The following is a 15,449-nucleotide window of genomic DNA, read 5'->3' as shown; positions in this document are numbered from 1 at the left end:
GAGCGGTACACAGATATTCTCGAGGGACATATACTTCCATCTGCTCACGTGTTCTATGGAATTTGTTTGATTTTCCAGCAGGACAACAACCCAAAACATCGTTCAAAGCATTCACAGGCCTGGTTTCGGACCCATTATTAGATTGGCTAAGCTATATAGCCCTGACCTAAATCCAAAAGAAAATGTTTGGGGATTTATGAAGGAAAGTGTTCATAAGAAAAATCTGACAAATATTGCTGAAATGAAAGAAGAAATGGTCCGATATTGGGACAGCATGGACCACGACTTTCTAACTTCTTTGATCAGTGGTATGCCCCGCCGCATTGAAGCCTGCATTGCTTCCCATCGTGACTTGACAAAATACTAACTGTTCACCTGTCTTTGAATCTGGAGTTATGTTCCGCTAATATTCACATTAATACGTGAGTAATGAGTGAAAAATATATAAAAAATTACAATCTTTAAATTCTCAATAATTTCTGGTTGTACTGTATATAACTGATTGGCCTTTCTAAGGGCTGTTATAATTTACAGTGAAGAAGATCGGAGACACTTTCGACGGATGCAATTGTGTAAAAAAACCCTTCCCTGGTGTGGTTCCAAGTGTCGTAGTAAGTGATTCATGTTGCAGATGACTGCGCATGCACTTTGCTCAAGCAGGGCAATATGTTGCTATTAGGATCAACCCGAAGCTCAGCGCGACAAGTCAATTTCAATATCGGGAAGATCACAGAGATGTTACACTTACAGCACTGGAAGTGTAATCGTTGACATGGTCGGTTAAAGTACTAGAGCTTCGGTCGCTAACTGACAGCCTTGCTTCTACCTACACTGAACAGCGGTCAGTAAATAATCGAGTGACTGAAGTCATGAACAAACGCACACACTGCTGGGTCATCCTGACCTGAAACCTCTGCTTATAAAGACTCCATGAGGCACTGTGGTATTGCTATATAACCCACAGAAACGTAACCATGGTTATCCAGGAAGTTTTGATGTTGTGACGGGTCACATTACAAACTGAGCAGCTCTGTATTACAAGGCCCGACCAGCAGGATCCGGTTATAATATCCGTGAACGCTGGCACATTAGTCAATAAACCTGTGATCTGAGCTGTGAGCAGTCAATGGCTACTTTGTCTTCAGCCTGAAGAATCAATATCTGTGGTTATAACATAGTCGATGCTTGGTAATGTAATACTTCTGTGTGGAAATATATCATCAAACATTGATACCACTCATCCCTCGTGATAATACAGGAAGCATCGTGTGTTAAAGTGCAGGGATATATGTCATACTGACTTTTAGACTTTGTGTTACAGTACAGGGAGGTATATCATAATGGCCTTCAGACCTTGTGTTACAGTACAGGGATATATGTCATACTGGCCTTCAGACCTTGTGTTACAGTACAGGGATATATGTCATACTGGCCTTCAGACCTTGTGTTACAGTACAGGGATATATGTCATACTGGCCTTCAGACCTTGTGTTACAGTACAGGGATATATGTCATACTGGCCTTCAGACCTGTTACAGTACAGGGAGGTATATCATACTGGCCTTTAGACCTTGTTACAGTACAGGGAGGTATATCACACTGGCCTTCAGACCTTGTGTCACAGTACAGGGAGGTATATCATACTGGCCTTCAGACCTTGTGTTTGTTACAGCCTTCAGACAGGAGGTATATCACACTGGCCTTCAGACCTTGTGTTCACAGTACAGGGAGGTATATCATACTGGCCTTCAGACCTTGTTACAGTACATGGAGGTATATCATACTGGCCTTCAGACCTTGTGTTACAGTACAGGGAGGTATATCATACTGGCCTTCAGACCTTTTGTTACAGTACAGGGATATATGTCATACTGGCCTTCAGACCTTGTGTTACAGTACAGGGAGGTATATCACACTGGCCTTCAGACCTTGTGTTACAGTACAGGGAGGTATGTCATACTTGCCTTCAGACCTTCTGTTACATTTTTAAATAACCGAAGGCTATACAACACTTTGTAAATTTGATGTCCTCAACAAATAATAATGTTATCTATTTATATATGTCATTATCTGGAGAAAGTCCAAAGATTAAGGTAAATGATGAATACTACTTTATTGCCTGGGACATAAGTTTAACATTCTGTAAAGACTGTATTTTGGGCCAATAGCCCTTTACAGAAATAAATCTGTCTGTCTATCTGTCTGTCTGTCTAAGAACATGCTTACTATCTCATTGAAAGGGCAAAATGACGGCCTGTGGATACAACAGAAGGGGGCGTTAATACCTCAAGTTGCCAGAATGATTGACAAATTTTAGTGTAATTTCCCAACTGTGGCGTCCTGTGGAGGGTGTGATCCTAAGGTATACCATAGGCGGTAAAGAGGGTACTTCCCTGAATGCCGACAGGTATTGTCTAAGGTAGGCAAAGCAATGAAGCGTGCTATTCCTTAGACAATGGGGCATTATGGGGGACATCTCCTAATCTTAGGTGAGCGAAATTCAGAAATTCCTGCATTGAGCGAGAGTTCAAATCGGACAATTGTAATCTTGTCTTGAGTGAACGAAAATATACTATTTGATTGCAGGGTGATATAATGGATTAAACTTAAAACAACTCCCTGTGGGGTATATATAAGATCATCATACTGAGACTGGTGTGGTCTCGGCGTCACCAGGGTCGGGCTATGCGCCAGTCGTTGTACACCACCTTGATAGTTTTCACTCATATTCACAGAATGTGTGTCGGTAATGTTTGAACGAGCGCATGTCTGGCAGGGCAACACTTCTTGGCCATGATGGGTAAAGAGGAGGAGTGTCTAGGGCCGTATTACACACGAAACGCGAACTGATTTGGAAATTTTACCTTCCTGCTGCATGTTGACTGAGGCGGTGGGTAAAGCGTTTGTTCGTCACGCCGGAGATCCGGGTTCACTTCCCAATAAGGGTACAATGTGTGAAGCCTCTGTTGTCCTCCTCCGTGAAATTGCTGGAATATTGCTATATCACTCACTATACGTTGACTACATTTTGCGTCCAGTCGTTGCTCTAACACCCGCCAATATGACTAGTCTTTAGCCTGTGCGGTGGGCAAGTCTCGAGGCAATCATGCTCGAGTTAATCAACAGTATGTCATCAAGGTGTATACCTCAACATCTTAATAAATTTCAACTTACCAGACACTTACAGCCACTAATCGTCACAACACCTTGACTACTATTTCATGTGCGTGTGCGCGTGCGTGTATGTGCATGTGTATGTGCGTATACATGTGACGAGGTGGGATGCTAAGATTGGACTGTGTCGCTAAAAAAAAACATTCCATGCTCGAAACAAAGCATCCGTGACGGTACTGACTGTAGATGAACGATTATCTATACAATCATACTACGTAGTTATACCATGTGACATCTGTCACATGTCATGCATGTCTCTATGATCGATGTTATGGGTGAACGATACATACAACGATACGAATATTTCACTGCCACTGTTATAGATGAATATCACCTGCGGACCTGTGACAATATTATATGGATTTATATCTAACGTATTATTCTCCACGCAACAGATGTCAAATAATTACTCGTTTATCCACTGAATTAATCCCTAATGAGCTCAGATTAAAAACAGTGCTGAAGATAAAAGGATCACTTAAATCAGTGAAGTCATCAGTGTACAAACATATTTATCACTGAACTAAGGACGTCATGCGTGACAATGGATGTTGCTCGATCGGCTGTTTGCAATGGGTGGTTGAGTGAATGAGTTGAGATGTTTGACGCCGATTTAATTAATATTCCAGCAATATCACGGCGGGGGACACCAGAAATGAGATTTGCACATTGTACCCATGTGGGGAATCGAACCTGGTTCTTTGGCGTGACGAGCAAAGGCTTTATCCACTAGGCTACCCCATCGCCCCCATTGGTTTAAGGGTTTAAAACAACGAAACAATGAAGTTCATATTCCTGTCTTCCATGATATCACGCATTCAATGATAGTGTACTTGAGATATTTGAAATAGATAAATTGGAATCACACTTTCCGGAACTACCTTGAGGTGAGTGAGACGCTTTTGACTATAAGATCATACAACCTTTTACGAAATCACAAAATAAAATGTGTCTTTTATAAGTTGGAATGCTAATCTCGTCTGGTGCCAAAAATTATCCTCACGTAAACTGTGAAGTTTACCTGAAGAAAAGGTTCAGTTGTGCACAGGCTGAAGGAAGCACGCGAGTGTGCGGTGGTATTGTGTGGGAACGATAAGTGATAAACACTGAACCATTGACTCAGCTGCATGCCGTTTCTGAAATACTTCACCATCCCAGTTGGATAACTGCCTGCATGGCTCTCATATCCACGAACCCATCCTTCATCGCCTATGGCAAGTTTCCATGAAGAGTGATAGTGCTGAAATATGAATCTATGTATGTATGTTTGAAGGTAGGTTGTCAGGTAGGTAAGACTTTTTAGTATATCAATATGTATATACTTCAGTTTTGAATAGTTTCAGTCACTGTTCACACTGTTGGTAATAACACATTGAATATGTTGGCTATCCATGAATATCTCAAACGTATTGCTTTACATTGACGATAAGAGGACCCTGACAAATGATGAATGTTGATGGTGTCTGCTCGTCCATTTCGTGAACACCCGGTGTCATGTGACCAGAAGCTACGATGGTTCAGGGAATACGTGTCACGGAACACGTGACGAGGCAGCTGTTACACGTGACTGACGTTTCACGTGAAGCAATTACCAAATGTATCGTCTCTACCACTATGATTCGAATGACCCAGTTATACAACAATACTACTATTAAAGTACAATGTTGATTAATCTCCACAGTTAATGGAGGCACCAACGAGATGGCTCCCGTGGGAAGGGCGCAGAGTGTACATTGTACATAAAAGGATTTGCTAATTCAGTTTTCCAATGGGGTTACTGTTTCATGCAAATTGTCTGGTAAGCATGGGTTTAACTTATCGAACACATCAGTTGTGCAGGTAAACGTACCGTCCAGGGAGACGTCATCTGGGAGGACAATTTGAATGTATGTTGTTTATCACCGGCATAGCAATATATACAGTATATGTTTCTTGTTTCGAACGAGAATGGACAGGCCAGTGACAGACTTTACTTCATATATTGATCAGCCAGGTTACGATTTTACATTGTGACACGATGTGACAGAGATCAAGTCGCGAAGAGTAGACGAAAATTGTACAATGGAGGTTTTGGCTTTGACGAGCGTTGAGGACAGGACCACGATATGCATGGTCTGTGACAGCAGAGGTTTCTTCTGCCCAAACGTCGACGCACTGTATCGGCACTAATGGATCTCTCCCAATGGTCTGGCGTGATGTTTCCTTCGCTCTGGTGAAGCGATCCTGCAGGTGGTTGCGCACAATCTGTCGGTCTTGACGTCGGGATGCTACTGAAAGTAGGTATTGGAATCTGTTAGAGGCTTGATACCTCTTCTGCAGTCGGTAGATTGTCCTTACATGAACATTAAAATGATTGGCTACCCTCCGTGCAGTCTGGCCAACTTGCAATCGTCCCAAGAAATGGTTTCCGGGATCTTTCGTACGTGGTTGCGTGGCGATTGAATTACTGAGTGTCTTTATGAGATTGCAAAATTTGAAGTAAATCCTTCAAGTCAAACATCCCATAACATAGTATATGAATTAATCACTGACAGTTGATAACCCAGGTGTTTGTACACATGATGGGACAGGTCCGTCAGCAACATACAGTTCATGTTTCAAGTGTCTATAGTGTTAAGACCGACATCACTTTGGGCTGTCCTCGCTCATTGAACTCCCACTACATGATACCACTGTTCACAGCGGAAAGATCACCACATCTCACACAGTCGTAGTGGGAGTTACGACAACCGTAGCGCTACGGCAGTCATAGTAAGAGATACGACAGTCATAGTAGGAGATACGACAGTCATAGTAGGAGATACGACAACCGTAGCGCTACGGCAGTCATAGTAGGAGATACGACAGTCATAGTAGGAGATACGACAGTCATAGTAGGAGATACGACAACCGTAGCGCTACGGCAGTCATAGTAGGAGTTACGACAACCGTAGCGCTACGGCAGTCATAGTAGGAGATACGACAGTCATAGAAGGAGATACGACAGTCATAGAAGGAGATACGACAGTCATAGTAGGAGTTACGACAGTCATAGAAGGAGATACGACAGTCATAGTAGGAGTTACGACAGTCATAGTAGGAGTTACGACAGTCATAGTAGGAGATACGACAGTCATAGCAGGAGTTACGACAGTCATAGTAGGAGATACGACAGTCATAGAAGGAGATACGACAGTCATAGAAGGAGATACGACAGTCATAGTAGGAGTTACGACAGTCATAGTAGGAGATACGACAGTCATAGTAGGAGATACGACAGTCATAGTAGGAGTTACGACAGTCATAGTAGGAGATACGACAGTCATAGTAGGAGATACGACAGTCATAGTAGGAGATACGACAGTCATAGTAGGAGATACGACAGTCATAGAAGGAGATACGACAGTCACAGAAGGAGATACGACAGTCATAGTAGGAGTTACGACAGTCATAGAAGGAGATACGACAGTCATAGTAGGAGATACGACAGTCATAGTAGGAGATACGACAGTCATAGTAGGAGATACGACAGTCATAGTAGGAGATACGACAGTCATAGTAGGACACACGACAGTCATAGAAGGAGATACGACAGTCATAGAAGGAGATACGACAGTCATAGTAGGAGTTACGACAATCGTGCCAACAGTTAAAGTTCTGTCGCTACAACCGTACTGATACGATCGCATTTTCTGAATCCGGTGTTTTCAGAAATGTATCCCATCCGTCCGTGGTCTCCATTATAAAGGCCTCGAATCGCTGCGTACCACGCGTACGTGACCTATAGAAGCTGTCGCTAAAACTGTACACCCATCAGTTGTCATGTATGTAGTGTCGCCATCCCTTGAGACCAGCCCTCTTTCAGAGAATCACTTAAATTTCTATTTGCCCGTTGTCTTTACCAGTCAGTCTTCCCTTCTTAAGTGTCCACCTTTGTTGTATTGTATAACTTTTGTAACAAATGGGGACTTCGTGTCAATTTGAAAAAGACAAATATTATTCTATTTCGAAATGATGGTGCATTGAAACGTAATGAAAAATGGTACTATGGGGGTTCTCTATTGAAGTCAGTTACTCATTATAATTTCTTAGGTATCATGTTTTCATCTAGATTGAACTGGTCTATGGCTTGTAAAGTATTAGCATCTCAAGCAAGTAAAGCATTACATTCTATTTTCAGCCTGTTTAGAAAAACTCCATATATGTCTTTCAAAACTACATGTAATATATTTGACACAAAAATAGCCCCAATATTACAATACGGAGCTGAGGTACGGGGATTAGAATACCATAGTGACATTGAAAAAGTTCAAACTACTTACTTTAAACTTTCTTTCTGTTGGTAAATATGCTTCAACTAAGGCAGTGCTTGGAGAAACCGATCGTTGTAATATGTTTGTAAGTAGTAAAATACGAGCTGTTAAATACTGGATAAAACTTTTCCATATGTCCACCTAGGTATCCATATCAGTGCTATATAATGCTTAAGTCAATGGATGAAAGTGGTAAGCATATCTGGGTTTCGCAAATTTCGCTCTTTATTGTTTTATTGTAGTTTCTCATTCGTATATTTTTTCCAAGATGTTGGGAATGAAAACTTATATTATACATAATCTAGAACAACGTTTATTTGATATATGTGTACGGGATTGGCATAATAATATTTCTTCATCCAAATGTCTGTCATTTTATGCAAGTGTTAAATCTGTGTTACAACCTGAGTACTACCTGTTAAACATAAGTGATAAATCTTTAAGAAGTTTTTGTAAATTCAGAATTGCATTACATGTTTTAAAGAGTAATGGATATCGTTGATGAAAATCATGTGACGGCAATATTGTGGATATAGTATGCAAAAATTGTGATGAAATTGAAGATGAGTACCATGTATCCTTTGTTTGCCCAAAATATACTCATATTCGGGAGAATTTCTACCATGGCTATATAATGTACAGCCTACAGTAAGCAAATTTTGGTGTCAATTTTGAACTTAACAAAAATAAACACCATTGAATATGTTTGCCTTGTACTTGAAACATGTTTTTCTCATACATAATTCCTGTAAATCACTTGGCTAAGTGATTAAAATGATATAGTAATTGTACAATAGGCCAATTGGCCCATAATACCGAAATAAAGAATCCTGAATCTTGAATCACCTTTGTTATTTTATCACTTTTGCTGTTTCACATTGACATATATCTGCTTCCTATCTTCCATTCTCCTGATGAGGGAGAATATACTCCTCCGTGCTCCTCGGATTAGGGCTGCATTTATATTTTTTGTGTTTCTCATCGCATCGCCCGACCCTTCTAATTTTATTGCCACCTTTATGTATATCACTTCTAAATGCCAATCAATGGTTGTAAGTGTAATTAAAAACATCACTGTGAATCAATACAACTAATTTGTAATAACAATGATTTTTCAGATACGAGTATAATATATTATCATATGTTCATGCCATTAAACTTCGTCCTCTGAGTTATTCTCATAAACAAATGTCGGTGATAGAAAGTACGCTGAACAGGTTAAAAGATACGCTAAATAATTATACATGTTATCTAGTCATTACAGACAAGTTGTAGGGGCGGTGGGGCAGCCCTAGTGGTTAAGGCGTTCTCTCGTCACGTCGAAGACCCGGGTTCAATTCCCCATATGGGTACACTGTGTGAAGCCCATTTGTGGTGTCCACCGCCGTGATATTGCTGGAATAGTGCTAAAAGCGGCGTAAAACTGAACTCACTCACAGACACCGTACGTTACAAATCTGACTCACATGTAGTTGAAAATCTGCCAACAATAATTAATCAAGATTGTTTACATGCACTACCCCATCAAACATCAATATCGTCAAGCCGATCATTATCGTGTTGGACACACATTTAGGCTAGATTTGTGCATTAGGGAGGCAACATCTGCGACCTCCGATGAGAATAACAACATCACTAATCGCGACGTTTATGAAGATGATGGACCAACATCTGGCGCCGGGTGAACGTTGTATTTCCCGGATCCAGTTCAAACAACAAACCCTGTTCCCCAACTCAACGCCTGATCGTCCATGATGACTATAAGTGATGGTGTTATGTTCGTCTTGAAAGGCGTGCTACTATTGGATGTATGAACAAGAGCACGCAGGGCAGTGGCGACAGCTGTTTCACAGCCAGCAGTGTACGCTTCACGAAGCGTGTTAGGTACGTGACGTATTTGTCGCCGGCTTTAGTTATGTGTTTTTAAGATCCGGGTCTGACTTTTCATCCTGTTATGCATGGCGGGATATATTCTGCAGAACTATTAATGTGTTGAATACACTTAATTAATAATGCAGAGGATGCAGAGTCCGGGCTACTGTTCTCTTGAAATGAAACAGCGTGTTACACGCTTGAAAAAATATCCTCAACATAACATTGCATGAAAAAAATATACAATGCCCCACTCCACGTGACATAAACATGAACTATTGCGACACCCATCTCAGTGTGGCTCCCCCAACAAACGTTGCCCCCATGTTGAACAGCGTCATACAGAAACGTGGGTACATGTAAATGATGGATGTACTCAGGTCGCTGAAACAGCATCCCATTGTGTCAGCGACACATCTAGCATTATGGAAACACATGAATAATGTAGTGTGTTCATGGGCAACAGCCTTTTAGAATGGATTGCAACAAAGCGAAAAACAAACCGAAAACAGTTCAAGACAATTGGTATTCGAAATCTGGTAAACAAGTATTTCGGGTGCTCGGTCTCGAAGCTAAACTTGAAGATGTACTATATATTTCCAGATTAACACCGATTAAAGATGTTTAAAAAATACACTTTGGAATTTTCTTTTTTAATAATTTTTTTATATGCTTATGATGGTTGTTGTTGCCATGCGCGAAGGCACTTCACATTATGAACTAAATCACAGAACACAAGTACTATCATTTGTCTCAACTATTGTTGAAAAACTACTTATAGAATCCTGTGTCTATGTCTGTTCCTGTTCTAATGATACAGAAGTCCTGAAAACGCTTTCTCTTCGCATACATTTTGTCACGCAATACTGTTCAAAGAAAATTCAAACACGTTCAGCCATATCAGATATTAGTTAGTTGGTGTGTGTATTGTAGACAAACATCTCATATCAGAAATAAAGATACTTTTACAGAAAGAAGCGGTAAAAAGAGACGTTTTCATTTTCAGAAACTGTGGCAACGAGACTGCTATCACAGACTTTCATGGGGGTATATTTGTTTCAGGATGTGTAACTAGTCATTGTTATCGTATGGTTTCAGATATACTGCGACATGGGGGCATCAAAACATTTTATGTATTTTTTTCAAATCTTTTATCCTCGCAAAGACATGAGGGCCCGTGACCAGAAATGAATTTCACTCATTATACACATGTGGGGAATCAAACTCGGGTCTTCGGCGTGACAAGCAAACGCTTTAACCACTAGGTCGCCAGATAAACGAGTGAATGTCGGTGTTTTAAGGCAGCTCATGGCGAGGACTGACCTACGGATCGCTGCAGGGGAGACGAGGTTTGATTTATGTCAGTTATAATTATATGTTTCTTTTTGAAAAGATGCAACCACCTGGAGGGACCATTTAATGGTAATGCAACATCAAAGCCGGGGGGTATTCATGAATACGTTTACATGTCAGAAAGAAAGAATCCATGCTGAAAGATATATTCCTATTTTCACGATCTAATCAAACGTTTGTACTGAGTTATCCTCTTACAGCACAGTGAAAACACACACAGCTGGCCCCTTATGAATGTGTCTCCTTTCGGGTCTATCAAGAAAAGCGGCTGATCACACAAAGGTTACAATGTCCCCCACAGTGTGGCGACAAGTGCACCTGACTGACAAGTATTGGCTTGCGACAGTCATTCAGATAAATGTAGATATAAATACATCAGCACAATAGGGACCGTAGCTAAAGCTACAAAGCGACAGATTGAGTAAGTTTACGACCCTCTGCTCCCCATTTAACTAACAACTTTAACTTTAACTTAAAACCTCAAACATGACACATACTTCACATGTGTTTCCTGATAGAGAAAGCCTGTCGCGGGGGTCACTTCCTGTGCTTACTGGACCCAACCTCTCGATGGTGGACCACACGTGACTGCAACCCCAGGATTTCTAAACATTTCGAGACAATTTGTTAGTACAACCTCGAGTAAGGGTAACTCGCTTGTCCCGAACAACACTAATGTTGTGTTCTCTTTTGAAATAACGTATATAAGAACCTTCATCTCGAATTCGAGATAAAAATAGTCCCGATATATCGAGGCTTTGGGTATTTATGCGTATGCTTCTGTGAAACTCTCTCAAGGATTGTACAGGACAATATATCCCGATTTCTAATCTCGAGAACATGATCCAGTGGGAGACTTGTTTAAGTAGTGCTGCTTTTGAAACTGGATTTTGTGTACACATTAACATTGTAACGCCATTGACTGACATGAAAATCCTATCACTGTGGAGCTGACACGTTGGCGAATAAAGTTGATTTGACCTACTGATACAATGGTAGTCTGCCTAACAGTCCCTGGACCGCATTATGTTCCCTTCGGCCACGCCTTTTCTGCAATCTAAAGTCCTATATAAAGCAAGTTTAGATTTTCTCAGGTTCAAGCTCCCTTCTCACTGGAGCACCTTTTCAATTTAAAAGGAACTGTTTGTTTCTATCAAAATTACCTGTATGCAGAGACAAAGCGTCAGTCTAATCTTAAGGCTGCATGAGTAGTTCTCACAGCCTCACACTAAGTGGCATTTATTCTATCTTAGATTGACACGGATGTAAAAATAAACGAGGTTAGAAATGATAGCAATGATGTTTAGATCTGGAAAAAGATTAAGCACCTCCGGTAATGTTTACAAAGTTGTATGCTAACATCGGTGTGTGTCTGTGCCCGAACAGTACGTAGTACCGCTGCATGGTTTTCTGTAAGATCATGTATTGTCTACAAGAAAACACAAAACGTACGGGGGCGGTGGGGTAGCACAGTGGTTAAGGCGTTCGCTCGTCGCGCCGAAGACCGGGGTTCGATTCCCCATATGGGCTCAATGTTTGAAGCCCATTTCTGGTGTCCGCCGCCGTGATATTGCTGGAATAGTGCTAAAAGATGCTTAAAACTAAACTCACTCACTCACAAAACATGCAGTTTCATTCACGTTTTAGTAACAATATATAACACTGTACACAAACCATCTGTTTGGCTCAAAATGATGCCTGTCACAAGTATGGAGCCAGAGAGAGGGGTTGACAGATTCGTAAAAAAAAGTTTTCTAGAAAGGGTAGCATTAGAAATACTAATTTGTTACTTAAACATTTGTTAAAATTTACTCAGCTTGAAAACTGAAATGTTTTAATGCATGCCTATGGAAACATAGAAAAACGAGCATAACTCTACTTGTAACCTGGGAACGTTGTATAATCAATATCTTGTGTACCTTCAACGTGGCGTTGCCTATACCCTACTTCGCCATTCTTTGTACAAAGCTGCTTCAGATATTGTACAGGTGGTTCATGCTTAAATTGCATCCGTTGGCCGAAAACGTCCCAAATGTGCTCCAGGGGGTGCAGGTCTTGACTCATGGTGGGCCACGGAAGGTGGGTCACTACACTACTCTGAATGAAAGCTGTCACTGCACGACAACGATGTGGCCTTGTCATCCATAAATACAGATACTGTAGCAAAAGGATGATTATTGAAATTGGGGACAACAACTGGATCCAGAACGTCCTGGATTACTGATCACCCGTCAAATCCCCACGTATTGTCACCAAGTCAAGTTTACAGTCATGAGAGACTCATCCCCACCAGGACAAAACCTCCAGCAAAGGCAACAATTGAATGTCTTTTGATGCAAATGCTACATCACGCTGCCTCCAAACTTCCAAGCGCTTATCAGTTGCATGAAGAAGGAATCGGCTTTCATTTGACCAATATATTCTTCGCCAAGTCCTCAGATTCGTGCGTTACCGTGTAATAATATGGGTATCTTCGTAACAGGCACAGTCACACACTTTATCCTCGCAACATCGTAACATCAGTAAGATCCCAACTGGCAGTATCGGGCTGCGGGAAAACAAGCAGGCTGTGACTACGAAGAGTAGTCCCCCTTGATAACCTCATCAATGTCACTTTCAAATCCTCGGGTTACACTAATGATAAACTCCAGAATATTTTTCGTTTCGGTCTATCAGGGGACATTGAACTTTTACACAAGTACCACCATGTGGTAAGATACCCAAACAACCCGATATCGACGACTGTATTCAAACTGTAAGAGCGGACAAAGGATCAAAACGATTACAGTGACGTAACACTATCAATTTCTGTACGCTTGCTAGAAGTAGAATGGTCAACATTGTCGTTATAGCCTTGATAATGGCCAGATGTAGATGATTCAGTTTATTTACACGTTTCTCGTGGTGTGAGTAGTGATCAGTGAGTCGAGTGGCGTCATTCATTCATTCATCCATGAGTGAGTGAGTTTAGTTTTACGCCGCACTTAGCAATATTCCAGCAATATGGCGGCTCATTCATTCATGAACATTGTGAGAAAATATGAAATATAAATATTTTCGATCCTAAAAAGGTGCGATTTATGGCGAGTATCAAACAGAAGACGATTAATAAAGCAAGCTAGAATCTCATTGGCTCATTTTAAAAGGAATATATTAAAGTCTATCAAAATATATATCCAGAGACTACACAATTGTTCACCATTTATCTTTCACGTCGTTGTTTCAAAACTAGAAACGTATCTGAGACAAGCTCCTGTCGTAATCTCTGCCATCTCGAACTGGCTTCCTCGGTGGGATATACCGCTTGAGATCAAGTGATAACTCCTCATATCAGTGAATTGCAACACAATGCTTTGCAGAACATTGTGACATCATCGTTACATTGACGTCACAATCAAATGAAGCGAGGTAACTCGATTTTGAACTTAAAAGCGGCCTTCACACGGCAAACTAAAGTTTGACAACACATGTTGTCAAACTCGAGTTTGAGAGTGTGAACATTCCAACAACTCGCCACCAACACCAATTTCAGAGTTGTCAAACTGTTGTCGAGAAATAGGATCGGTCTCTATTCTCACCAACTTTTCCATCAAACTTTCGGTGTTGTCAAATTCGAGTTTGACGTGTGAAGTGTTGGCAAACTCGTGTTGTTCAGAAACAACCAATCGCAGTCAACCAATTAAAATTGTCACCTGACCGCACCGAGAGAGACATGACGCTCAGATGACATGAAAGTTTGACAACATGTGTGAAAACGCGAGTTTGACAACTTTTAAAATTTCAACAACATGTGTTGTCAAACTTTAGTTTGCCGTGTGAAGGCCGCTAAAGAGTTTGGAAAGATGAGTTTGGATGATAAATAGAATATCACACGAGCACATAATTGCCGAAGTGGAAATCTCTTTAGAAGTTTAGAAGTTCGGCAAGAATCAGGGTTTAAAGCTGTTATGGTCTTGTAGGGCTGGCTATCGATAGAGATCCTAGAGATCGATAATCACTAACAAAATATCGATCGATTACAAAATGCCAAAAAATTCTGAAAGAAAGAATTTATTTCACATCCCTGGTAAGTGGTGACATGTTTATGCATGGACTACTTACACAACAGTATCCTGAACATAATTTAGAAGCAACCGATGAATAAAGACAGTACTTTGTATAATATGTAATTAAATTAAAAACGATTTTCACAATAGCAAATATACGATATTATCGATAATACAATTTTCATAACGATTTTAATATTTTTCCTATCGACGATATTTCTGATTATCGATCATTTTAGACAGCCTTGTCTCGTGTTGATGTATTTGATATCAAAAGCCATTTGGGTTATATTAGTTGACATTATCTCTGGAAATGTAAATATAAATGAAGAAAAGCTTATGACACGCCAGCCGTACAGAAAAAGACTCACTGGAGGAAGCCGAATGTTTAGAAGACCTATTGATCCATGGATGGTGCCATATCGTATTGTTTTCAATAATGTATAAACAAACTAAAACAAAAACACAAAACCGAGACAAAAACAAACAAACAACAACGTGGATTTGAGGATTAAACTGACCATCAGTCGCCATCGCTGACTGACCAGTCGGTAAACTTGCACCTTTAAAGAGTGAGTGAGTAAGTATTTGTTTTACGCCAACATTACGTGTTGGAATGATCGAGCATGGATCTTACTCGTCGTGTAACTTACACAAAGTCACTCGGCTACACAGCCCTTCATCCATTATTGAAAAAATATATTCCTCAATC

The 15,449-nt window shown here is 40.6% G+C and overlaps 1 long non-coding RNA gene across 1 annotated transcript; it reads right to left on the bottom strand.

Annotated features, from left to right (window-relative positions):
• Positions 1 to 5,397: 5,397 nt before the first annotated feature.
• LOC124252959 lies at positions 5,398 to 11,884 on the bottom strand. Its single transcript, XR_006892071.1, has 3 exons — positions 11,855 to 11,884; positions 11,189 to 11,296; positions 5,398 to 5,444 (listed from the first exon to the last, which is right to left on the bottom strand). It is a non-coding gene; the product is annotated as an uncharacterized LOC124252959 (long non-coding RNA).
• Positions 11,885 to 15,449: the final 3,565 nt, after the last annotated feature.

The sequence above is a fragment of the Haliotis rubra genome, unplaced genomic scaffold (genome assembly GCF_003918875.1).
Source record: "Haliotis rubra isolate DU_JTF1 unplaced genomic scaffold, ASM391887v1 Scf53, whole genome shotgun sequence".
NCBI classification, from domain to species: Eukaryota; Metazoa; Mollusca; class Gastropoda; order Lepetellida; family Haliotidae; genus Haliotis; species Haliotis rubra.
The sequence above is the reverse complement of the archived record's forward strand: the minus strand, read 5'-3'. Positions and strand labels throughout refer to the sequence as shown.